The sequence below is a fragment of the Rattus norvegicus genome, chromosome 4, assembly GCF_021556685.1.
Source record: "Rattus norvegicus strain SHRSP/BbbUtx chromosome 4, alternate assembly SHRSP_T2T, whole genome shotgun sequence".
Classification (NCBI taxonomy): domain Eukaryota; kingdom Metazoa; phylum Chordata; class Mammalia; order Rodentia; family Muridae; genus Rattus; species Rattus norvegicus.
The window spans coordinates 163,895,695-163,907,694 of NC_141537.1; the positions used below are offsets into that span (position 1 = coordinate 163,895,695).

Below are 12,000 nucleotides of genomic sequence, written 5' to 3' on the forward strand. Positions count from 1 at the left end.
TTTGCTTTAGAAAACACTAGATTTCTATACTGGAATACATTCATTTAGTAATCACTCACTGTTGGGGTTTAAATCTCGGCCCGCACCTGGACAAAGAACACCAAACCGACACGGTTCCATGTGGAAAGGTTTAATGAGAAAAGAAGAGTAGAAGGGGGGAGAAGTAAAGAGGCCAGCCATGGGCATGTGGAGGAAAGTGGGGGATGGGAAGAGAAGGGACAGGGAAGAGGACAAGAGCAGGGAAGAGAAGAACAAAGAGAATGAGGAGGGCAAGCAGCCCCTTATATAGTCAGGCACAGCTGGCTGTTGCCAGGCAACTGTGGGACGGAATATACCTGGCTATTGCCAGATAGCTGTGGGGCTTAGACAGAATACCAACATTTCCTCAATTTTTTTTAATTAAAAAAAAAGAAAAAAGAATTAGAAAGGCGATGGTGGAGCAGGAATAGGGTCGTTGTGATCTCTGACTACTTCCTGCTTGCTTTAGGGTGACATGTCTCTAAGGAACCAAGAGAAGTGGGTATGGGATCTTTGTCTGGTCTTAGAGTTGGCTGTTTCCTTGTTGTCCAGGGTCTGTGGAACCATCTGAGGAGAGGTCAGAAGGAACAGGTCCAATAGAAGCATCTGTGTCTGTGAGAGAAGATTGGAACATCTGGATCCAGAGATCACTTCTCTGGAGCTGTCCTGGGTGTAGTAAGTGCCTGGACTTGGCAAGATGCTGGAACACACACAGACACACACACAGACACACACACACACACACACACACACACACACACACACACACACACACACACACACTTATTATAGGTAGAGAATAAGCTTAAGCACATTTGGGAGAAAGACAATTTTTCTTTTCTTAGCTGTACATTTGAAACCCAGAGGAATCCCACCATTTGGAATAGGTCGTACGTAAGTGGGAACTTTAGGCAGATGTACTTATCTGGGTGGAATCTATTTGGTCCATGAGAGGTGGGGGGGGGGGTGCAGAAAAGCTGGCTACACCATAGTGTCAGACACAGAGGTGGTAGAGGCGCAGGCCCTCCCTGCTCATACTACCAATCAACAGGCTGAACTAATAGCCCTTACCTGTGCCTTTCAACTGGCACAGGGACAACCCCTTAACATCTACACAGACTCCAAATATGCTTTCCATATCCTCCTGTCCCATGCGGTTATCTGGAAGGAGCGCGGGTTACTTAAAAGGAGGATCAGTAACTAATGTGAACCAAATTATGGCCATGCTAAAGGCCTCCCACTTCCCCACAGCTACTGGGATCGTCCACTGCAGATCCCACCAGACGGATGACTCTGTTGCCTCCAAGGGAAACAACTGAGCCAATGAGGCAGTTAGAGCTACAGCCCTTAGGGGCCTAGACTCATCTCATCCTCCCCAGGGAATTCTTACACTGCAACCGACAACCCCACTTTCACTCCCAACACTGGCTAATCTCTGTCCTGTCTTCACCAACACTTTCATTCTAACAGCCAAGAGCTGTCCTATTTTGTTAAGACCCACCTACAGCCTACTCCTGAGGACTTAAGTTTCTTAAAATCGATCACTGCTTCTTGCAAATTCTGTCAGGTGTCAGACTCCAACTCAAGGTATCATAGTGTCCCCTTCTCTACCCACCAGGACAGAGGCTCCTTTCCTGGAACCTACTGGCAACTTGACTTCACCCACATGCCCACTGTCAAATGTACCAAGTACCTCCTGGTCTTGGTAGACACCATCTCAGGGTGCATAGAGGCATTTCCCACAACTAACAAAAGGGCTCAGACAGTTTCTGATCTCCTCCTCCAAGAGATCATCCCCCGATTTGGTGTCCCAGCCTCCCTCCAATCAGACAATGGTCCTGAGTCTACCTCCCAAATCTCTCAAATTCTGGCTAAGGCCCTAGACACCTCCTGGCATTTCCACATTCCCTACCACCCTCAATCATCAGGAAAGGTAGAAAGAACTAACCGCTCTTTAAAAACTACTCTTGTCAAGCTGTCACAGGATCTCCATCTAGATTTGGTAAAACTCTTACCTCTGGCTCTCTTCAGACAAAGAGCTCTCCCTACTTGACCTCTTCAAGTCTTACCTTTTGAACTCGTGTATGGACTCCCAGTCCTAACCCCTGGCTTTTCACCTAAATGCTCTCCCCTCCCAGATCATCTACTTTCCCCATTGCTTTGTCACCTTCGTTCTCTCCTATGGAACTTTGCTGACCACCATCTACCTTGGCCACATGCTGTCCCTTGTCCACTGCTTATCAACATTGGAGATCAAGTTCTGCTATCCCCCCCACCCCCAGATCATCAGCCCTCACCCCTCTCCCCTAAATGGCAGGCCCTTTTAAGGTGATTCTCGTGACATCTACAGCTGCCAAATTGGAGGGATTCCCTCATTGGGTCCACCTTTCCCACCTCAAACCTTTTACCCCTTTTCCTAAACATTCTTCATACACATCGAACCTAAAGGACCATGCTCTGTTAAGCTCCAGAAGACATCGAGACCCACCTTGTCCCCAACTCCAGAAAATGAGACTCTACTTCACCAGCTGGGTTCAACACCACTGGACTAGACATGGGCTTCTCATCCTCTCCTTGCTGCTTGTTTCTATCCAGAGTAGGCCATACATCTGGAAATTTGAGGTTCAAGAAACTCCCACAGATTACAAACAGTCTTCCAAATAGCGTCCTGAAACTGCTCCGTGGTCGGGTGCCAGGAACCAATCCACATTGCTGTCATCCCTGTATCAGTTATCCCATCTAAATATTTTGATCTCTTTTCTTGCTTTCTCATTGACCAGACAAAAGATGATTGTAAAACATGGCCAGACACATACGGGGGCTGCCAATATTGGTCTTATCAAATACATATGCTAGGATCACGGACCAATCACTTCTATCAATGACGCAAGACACTTTTCTTCTACATAGGAGATCTATGGAATCCCAGGTGGGAGACAGGAGTTGTTGGTAAGCTCTACTAGAAAAATCAAGCCGGGATTCCAATAAGCACTATCCACATTCAGAGAAAATATGTCTCAACTGTCCAACCTCTAGATATCAGGAAGGTAATCAAACACTCCTCCGAAGTCCTTACCTCTTTAACATCCCCCCTCATAAATGACACCAACCTGTCATTCCACCTTTTGCTCCAGACCTTGACCTCAGCATACCAACTCTTTAATGTCACCGGACACGGTCGCTTCAAAGATTGCTGGCTATGCGTCCCTAAGGAACTAACTCACAGTGACCACTTACAGCTTTTCCAGTGATACAACCCGATAACTTTACCTCAACCTTTGTCAGCTGCCCTGACTCTGATGTCGCCACAACTCCATACCTTTCCTCTACTTCTCCTTTTGGTGTGGCAAACTCTTTTAAAACCTCTGGGACACATTCTAGTCTAGGGAGCGCTAGGCTCCCTAGACTGCAATAGAACCACAACCCTTGATACCCCATCTCTGCCACAATGCCCTGCAGTCCAAAACACGTCAATCCTCCTGGTCAAGAGTTTGCACGTTGGTGCTCCTTTTCCCTGAACTAGGGGTAACCCAGGGAAACGAGCCCCTGCCAATCCCAGTAGTAGGTATGATAGCTGCCCAACGTAAGAGGGCAGTTCAGGTCGTGCCACTCTTGGTCACCGCAGGAATAGCCACAGGTGCTGCTGGCACTGGGGTTGTAGGGATAACTACTTCCGTGACCCAATATGATAAGTTCACTTACGAGCTTGACAACGGTTTTCAGAAAGTGTCTGAAACCATGCTTACATCCAGAAACAGATTGATTCTTTAGCAGCTGTGATGCTTCAGAACTGATGGGGGTTGGATGTCCTGACAGCCAAGGAAAGTGGTCTTTGCCTGTTCCTCCAAGAAGAATGCCGTCTCTATGGCAACCAATCAGGGATAGTGAGAAATAAAGCCCAGGAGCTTCAATCGGACATGCAGAATTTCAAGGAACGTGAGGCCTCCAGTTCCTGGACTTTCGAAAACCCTATAGGGAAGTGGAGACTCCCTTTTGTAACACCCTTTCTAGTCATCTTTCTGGCGTTACTATTCACTCCCTGCCTTGTTAATCTTGTCTCTACATTCCTTCAACGACAGGTACAAATCAAACTACTAATCAGTTCCTGTCACAGGATTACCAGCTGCTGTCCACTGAGGGGCCGGATGCGAACATTTACCAAGAGGAGCCTGATGGTGAAAGTCAGTGGTACCCCGACACTGATGACACCCCAAGACAGTAGGAAGTAGCCTGAGACACAGTGCCCCTCTCTCCCTTTCACCATCAGCTTCCCCCTCCCTTCCCCCCCCCCCTTCTTTTTATGCTAAGAAAAAGGGAAGTATGTTGGTATCAGGAATTGCCTTTACCTCCAACAGCGACACCGGTTGGTCACTGTTGCCATGGCAACGGCCGTACATTCCCAGTGTTCCTTTAGTTTAATTCCCACCTCCATCTGGGAGTAGTTACCTCACATTCCAAATAAAAGGCAGCCCTCTTCTGCCCTCCTTCTCTTCCTCTTCTTTCTCTCGATCCTTCCCCTTGTCTCGTTCTCCCATTAAATCTCTCCACGTGGAACTGTGTTGGTTTGGTGTGCTCTATCTGGACGGGCGTGGGCCCATATTTAGCAACAAGGAGATTTTAACAACAACAGTAGGTCTGAGAGGGTTTCCTGTAACTTACAAGTTTACAAGAGAGATAACAACATGAGTTAACAACATGAACATTCTTTAAGATAAGCTTTTTGTGGAGCAGAAGGAAGAATTTGTCCTGTAGAAAGTGTCCTGGGTGTCTTAAAACTGTTTGTCATGACAAAAAGGACAGTTAAGACAGTTTCCAGATCCTATTTGGAAAGACTGTTTAGCAACAGAGGGGTTCTGGACCTCCCAGACTCAGGGAGGTCTACCTGAAAAGCTGGTAAAGGAAGCAACATGTCCGTGTTAGTAGGTTGGCTGGCTAGGAGAAGCAGAGGAGTGCAGGCGAGCTTGGTTTTAGGCAAATGGGTGGAGCAGAGGAAATAAAGGCTCCCAACTTAGCTAGAAGATCCCTTCCCAAAAGAGGACAGGGCATGTCGGCACCACCAAAAAGGAATGAGTGGGAGGTACACCCCTAAAATTGAAACTAAGCAGTAGGGTTTGGTGAGGAAAGTTAGGTTACCCCTTACCCCGACAATGGGGAAACGGGAGAAAGAAATGGGTCCCCAAAACGCCATTAGGAGTAAGTGGCCCCGGTGTCCAAGAGGAAGGAGATGGGCTACCCACATACCATAATGTCTCCCTGCTGGAAATGGCAGTGGTCAGGTCCAGGGAACTCAGGACCCTTCAGTCATCCATAGCCAAGCCTAGAAGATCCTCTGGAGGGTTATCTGGGCATGATGTCCCCCTGTCCTGCACAACATGAGGGCAATCGACAGCCCAGTGTCCCTCTTGATGGCATCTAGGACATGGACCCCTTGGTTTTCAGAAGTTAGGGCAAGCCCTCGCCCAGTGACCTTCTTGACCACATTTTTGGCAGGAGCCTGGTGGTCTCTTAGCCTTAGAAGACCAGGAGTTCCAGGGAGTGGCTGAGGCTGGTCAGACAGCCGTTACCAGCATAAGGTGCTTTTGTCTGCAAGCCTTCCCATCTCTCCCATGGTACACCTTGAAGGTCAGCGCCAAAATTTCTGCCTGCGGGGTTAGGGACCCCCTCTCCAGCTTTTTAAGTTTGTCCCTTTGGGAAAAGAAATAGTTCATCAGAAGTTGTTTACCTTCTGGGTTTTCCGGGTCTAGATTAGTGTATTGCAATAAAGCCTTTGTAAGGCGTTCTAAAGATTGGGGTGGGTTTTCCTGTTTCTTCCTGGATGACCTCTTGTAGTTTTTTCAAAATTCACTGGTTTTAAGACTGTCCTGCTCCCAAACTTGCCGGTGTTCCTCAGGAAGTAAATTATTAGTAAGGACCATATGCACATCATGAAAGGTCAAGCTGTAAGATTGGGTAATGTACTGGAACTCTTTAATAACAGTGAATGAATTAGAGGTATAGGAACCCAGTCTGCTTTCTATTTGAGAAAGTTCATTCAGTGAAAAAGGAGTGCCATTATGCAGCCATTTTGAACATTATCTAATGAATACTGCATAGGTGTATCAATTTTGATGTCCTCAGATGAGGTGTTAATTTTGAAGTTTTGAAATTCTCTAAAAGACATCCTGACGGTGAATTTGGGGGTACGGTCGAAGACCTCGAATTTCCCATTGGAGGAAGTCACCAATTAAATCTCACCAGCGTCCCAGGAGAAATTAATGGTAATGGTAATACTCTGCCACGCCTGGTGTTTGAGTCGTGGATTAGACTCCTGGCAGCTATAAACGATGGGTCCCAGACACACAAGAAAGCGTTCCTATCCAGGCCTGGGATTTTTTTTTTTGTTGGCTGTGAGAGCCCAGAGCAGGAGGGGAGCGAGGAACCACTTTTGAGGGAAACTCCACTCAATGATCAAGAAAATTCCCGTAATCTCAGAAAAGCTGGCCAGACTTTATCTGGGAAATCAGGGTCCTCCTTGCCAACTGGAATATACCTACCAATCTGCCGGTGTTTGTGAAGAGACTGTAGCTGCAGTCTGGTAGCAGGAAAAGAGGAACCGTGTGGTTGGGGCGGGCCTGTCTAAGCAGCAAGAGCTGGCACCACGTGGTGAACCGCAGAGGGCAGCGGCTCATGCAGAAGTCTGCATGTGGGCCAGCTGAAGCAGCAACTCATGTGGTGGAAGCCAGCAGGTGGTGGTGGTGGTGGTCGGATGTGTAGATGGCATAGCAGAGGCAGCAGCTGCAATTGAATTGGGGTGGTGCACACAGAAGCAGCAGTGAATGTAAGAGTGGAACTCAATGGCGGGACGTGCTGCAGCGATCTTGGGTGGTGCATGCTCGAGCCTTGACAGGTGGTGGAGGTATGCGGTGGAAAAGGCCTATCTTCTGCCCCGAGGTCAGCAGTGGCAGGGTGCCAGGCCATGTAGGCACGGGGAGATCAATCTCTTCATATGGGCCCCCACTGTTAGGGTTTAAAATCTCAGCCCACACCGGGACAAAGCACACCAAGCTAACATGGTTCCACGTAGAGAGGCTTAATGAGAGAAGAAGAGTAGAAGAAGGGAGGAAAGGAGGTTGGCCATGGGCACTTGGAGGGAAGTAAGAGGGAGGAGAGAGAAGGGATAGGGACACTCACTGTGCTGTGTTTTCCTCCCAAGGACAGAATCAACACAGTTCATCACAGGCCTTTGTGCCAGGCAAGAACACAGAACCTCAAACACAGTAAGACGGTAATAAGTGTATGTTAGTTTAAGTCATCAGTAAATGCAAGTTTTATGGCTTGAAAGTGTTTCTCAAAGGATGCAGGTCCCTCAGTAAGGAACATTTTTTCATTCACGCCTCGCTGTTCATGATTTCCTGTTCTTCCTCATTGTGAACTTAAAAACATTATGTATATGGGTGTTCTGACTGTATGTCTGTGTGTCTCAGAGGCTAGAAAAGGATGGAGGCACAGCCCCTTATGAGCTGTCATGTGGATGCTGGGAGTCAAACCCGGATCCTCTGGAAGAGCAGCCAGTGTTGTGTTCTTAACCACCAAAGCAGCCCTCCAGCTCAGTGTATGGTTTCATTAGTTGGCAGTAAGTGGAAGACAGGTTTGGGGTGAATTATGCTCTTATGACTAATGGAGTCCCATTTGGTTTTGGCCACTAGATGACTCATTAATGAGGGCAAGGAAGAAAGGAAAAGACCAAAGAGAGAAGAAAAGAAACAAGAAAGAATGGGGGAGGGAAAAGAAAAAGCTCACACCTATCTATCATCTTAGCACTCGCTTGAAAGGTTAGAGCAGGAGGATTAGAGTTAGAGTGAGTTTGAAGTCAGCCTGGAATCCTTCATGAGTTCTAGGCCAGCCTGTCTCAAAAAACAAAGGACAACAAGACAACGTAAGAAAGACATACCCGCTGGATCTGTAATTCACACCGATTCTATTAGAGTCTAATCTAATGCTTTAGGATTAGTCAGGACTTCTGACTGGACACGTTTACGGGTACATTCTCCATCACAGTGAAACTTGGCGCTCATTATCAACAATGCCTTTATTTATGTATTCGACCAATTTAATTATTTGCGGTCTGATAAATCTTCAAACTTCCCCCAACACATCTCTCCATCTGCAAGTCCTCCTCCTCCCTGGACTGTGCTCCTTCCTGCCTGGCTGTCCTTCTCAGCCTCAGCACCCTTCCTGCTCCCAGCAGGGCTCCCTAGGTCCCCCAGCACAGATGGACTCTGATGCCTCCCGTACTGGAGGGAAAGAGAGACAGGGAAACAAGAAGAGTTAAAGAGGAAACGAGAGAAAGGAAGACACGGAGGAGGAATCGACTTTTAGTTGTCATTTTATCTAGGTGCTTGAAGAACTATTTATCTTTTTATTTTAAACTTTGCTTCCTTGATCAGTCTTGGTAAGCTATTGTCCTCAAAATATTTTTGGTGGACATAGTGCTTGTTGGACAAACACAGATAGTGATCACCTACATCAGGAGCGATTTTTCTGCGTTGTGAAAGCTGCTCGAAGTTTGAACCGAAGCCTGACCTGTGAGGCTCTGTAGGACTGGCTGCCACCTCTCCCTGTAGCCTCAGCTTCTTGGTACAGAGAAAAATGAAAATGAAGGCATTATTTAGGAGATGGGCTTCACTGCTGTATCTTTCTTCTTGACCTCACTATCAGGTCTTTCCGTAGAGAATGCCTTTGTCCCCACCGCCAGGCACTCCTTCCTGCTGCTTGGCTGATATAGCATTTGTTACTGACTCTGGGAAGCCTCCTCTGCCTCCCCCGGGGACTCTGTCTCTTCCCAAAAGCCATGATTCTGCAGGCATCTCATTTCCCTAGATCTTAAAACTATGCGAGTGGGTATTCTGTCTAAGCTCTACCCCCAACAGCTACCTGGGAACAGCCAGGTATGCTCTGCTCCACAGTTGCCTGGCAACAACCAGCTGTGTCTGACTATAAAGGGGGCTGCTTGCCCCCTCCTCTCCCTCTTACCCTCTCTTGCTCTTTGTTCTTCCCTGATCTTCCCCTCTTCTCTGTCCCCCGTCCCCTTTCCCCCCACGTACCCATGGCTGGCCTCTTTTCCTCTTCTCTCCTCTTCTCTCATTAAATCTCTCCATGTGGAACCCGGTTGGCTTGGTGTGCTTTATCTGGATTCGGGCTGAGATTTAAACAATGTGTGATCAGATTTTTATCTTTCATGCAAGCTCATGAGTTAGTCTGCCTGGCCCATGAATTCAAGCAGAGAAGACATGGACTCTGGGGGACAGAGGCAGAGGACAGAGGGACTGCACTTTGTTTTGGATCTACTTGTCCACCCAAGTTCCAAGTATCTTACAGCTAGGCTGTGTAGAAGCATTTGAAAATACTTTGAGTTTTCCAGGGATATAATGTTATACCTGTATCTTAAATTGCAACCGCTTCTGATATGTCTTTTCCACTTCTCTTTGAGGAATTACATTTCCAGATTATAATTTCACAAGAGGCAACTCTGACTCAGATAACTGCATGGTTCTTCCCCTTCCATTAAATTCACTCATTCATTAAACTCACCGTATTGACTGAGCGCCTCCTGTGCCAGCAATGGGGGAGGTCATCCTGAGAAATTCAAGGCCAGGTGGCAGTGACACAGAGCCTTTAATCCAAACAAACAAAAAATTCAAATAAGACACAAGCTGAAGTGTTTTAACTCAAAGGGGGAGGGGGCAGTACTGATTACAAATTAAGTTTTCTCAGTGTTTATTCACTAGAAACGATGGTATAATGTTATAGTACGAAATTTGTAAAGCGGTATTTGTTGTTCATTTTGGGGATAAAACTGAGGAAAGCTGAAAGCTGTTGAAAAATCAACATCCTTGTCTGTCAGGCGAGGAATGCAGCAGCATCCACAACATGGGTTTTAAATAAAGACCGAGCTGGGGGAAGGACTGAGGGAGCTGGAGGGGTTTGCAACCCCATAGGAAGAACAACAATACCAACCAATCAGATACTCCAGAGCTCCCAGGGACTAAACCACCAACCAAAGAGTAGATGTGGAGCGACCCATGGCTCCAGCAGCATATGTAGCAGAGGATGGCCCTATCTGGCATCAATGGGAGGGGAAGCCCTTGGTCCTATGAAGGCTCAATGCCCCGGTGTAGGGGAATGGTAGGGGGTGAGGCGGGAGTGGGTGGGTGGGTGGGTGGGGGAGCACCCTCATAGAAGCAGGGGGAGGGAGGATGGGATAGGGGGTTTTCAGAGGGGGAACCAGGAAAGAGGATAACAATAAAAAAAAAATAAAGGTGGAGTGGATCATTAATGACAAAATACTTAGAGCGGTGCTTGGCCTGCTGCAAGAACTCAATAAATTGCGAGGCTGATAAATCAGTAGAGAATCTGGGCCTAGGACCACCTTGGCGATGGTCCTGGTGCTGTTGCAGAATGTGGCCGCGGTACCGTGTGCTCTGTCGCTATGGTTCCATGCACGTTGTACAGCCTCATCTATGGCTAGCTTAACTGATACTCCAAGCCAAAGAAAAGGTCAGTTTACTTAGGAAAGCAACCGGTCTCAGGCTGTCTGCCAGGCGGTGGTTTGCACTGTTCCAGGAAGGAGGAGGGCCATAAACATTGTGCTGTGCCTTGGACTCTGCCTAATTGATCTGTCACTGCGCAAATGATTACAACAATGTTTGCTTGATTCAGTTCAGCCCATGCACAAAGACGTTGATTCCACGCTTCCGCCTTCTTCCAGGACTCAGAAGCTTTGGAGGGGAGGGGTGAGGCGACGAAAAACAAAACAAAACAAAACACCAAACCACAACAACCCCAAACAAAATCCAAGTGTTTCTCAGATCTTTCAAAGACCAGGCATTTTCTTTTAGTATAAATAAGGAAGTTCTCATTTGGGATTAGAAAATATTTGAGCGGCCACATAACACTAATGTCTCTGTTAAGCCTTTTACGATCTGAACTGTGTCCAGTTTCTTTTTGTTCACTGTCCTGTGATACCTTCAAATATTAGAAAGAGGAACAGGAAGACTCTATGGATGCCATTGTCCCATATCAAAGGGAAACCGTTAAAAAGAAAAACAATGGAGGTTTTAATTTTTTAGGTAAAATGGTTATTATGAAAGATAGCCCTCACCAAAAATAATGTAAATCGAAACATGTAATTTTAGTTTTGAAGAAATTAAGCAGCCACACAAGTTAGGGCCTCATAGAACAAGACCTTTGGGGGGTCCAAGTACGTGGGATTCTTTACTGCCCCAAAGGTCTATCCCTTTACACCAGTAAGATTAAGAACAAGTCTTCTGTATAGCTAATAACTTCATCTAACCATTTTCTATCTGAAACTATTCTGCTCGAACTATTTTTCATGGTGTAAACACTTGGCATGAAATCTGCTATCTTAGTAAGTTTTAAGAGCAGAATTTAAAACTGTTAATAAGCACAGTGTTTCATAGTAGACTTCTAGAAATTGCTATCTTGTATAACTGAAACTCTATACTCCCCCCTTATTTCCGTTTTACTCTCTTTTCTATGAGATCCATTAGTTTGCACGCTTCTTGTAAGGGGACTCAGATGACACTTGTCCTTAAGATTAAGTAGAATCTGGGGCTGGAGAGACGGCTCAGTGGCTAAGAGTAAGGACTGCTCTTCCGGAGGCCCAGAGTTCTATTCCCGGCACCCACAGAACAGCTCACAGCTGTCTGTGGCTCCAGCTCTAAGAAGAGATTGGACACCCTCTTCTGGCCTCTGAGTGCAGCTCCAGCAGGTGCACAGACACACCTGCAGGCAAACAAATACACATAAAATTAAAAATAAGCGAGCTAAGCATGGTACTGTCCTCCTTTGATTCTAGCACCTGAAAGGCAGAGGCAGGAGGATCTCTGTGAGTTGAAACCAGTCTGATCTACATAATGAGTTCCAGGTTACATAGAAAGACCCTGTTTCAAAACAACCAACAACGACACAACAATAATAAAC

The 12,000-nt window shown here is 46.7% G+C and overlaps 2 long non-coding RNA genes across 2 annotated transcripts; one reads left to right on the top strand and one right to left on the bottom strand.

Moving 5' to 3' along the window:
* Window positions 1–380: 380 nt before the first annotated feature.
* LOC147995079 (uncharacterized) lies at window positions 381–2,829 on the bottom strand. The gene is made up of 2 exons (XR_015687030.1): window positions 2,507–2,829; window positions 381–630 (listed from the first exon to the last, which is right to left on the bottom strand). It is a non-coding gene; the product is annotated as an uncharacterized LOC147995079 (long non-coding RNA).
* Window positions 2,830–6,726: 3,897 nt separating this feature from the next.
* Window positions 6,727–7,896, top strand: LOC147995080 (uncharacterized). The gene is made up of 2 exons (XR_015687031.1): window positions 6,727–6,913; window positions 7,211–7,896. It is a non-coding gene; the product is annotated as an uncharacterized LOC147995080 (long non-coding RNA).
* Window positions 7,897–12,000: the final 4,104 nt, after the last annotated feature.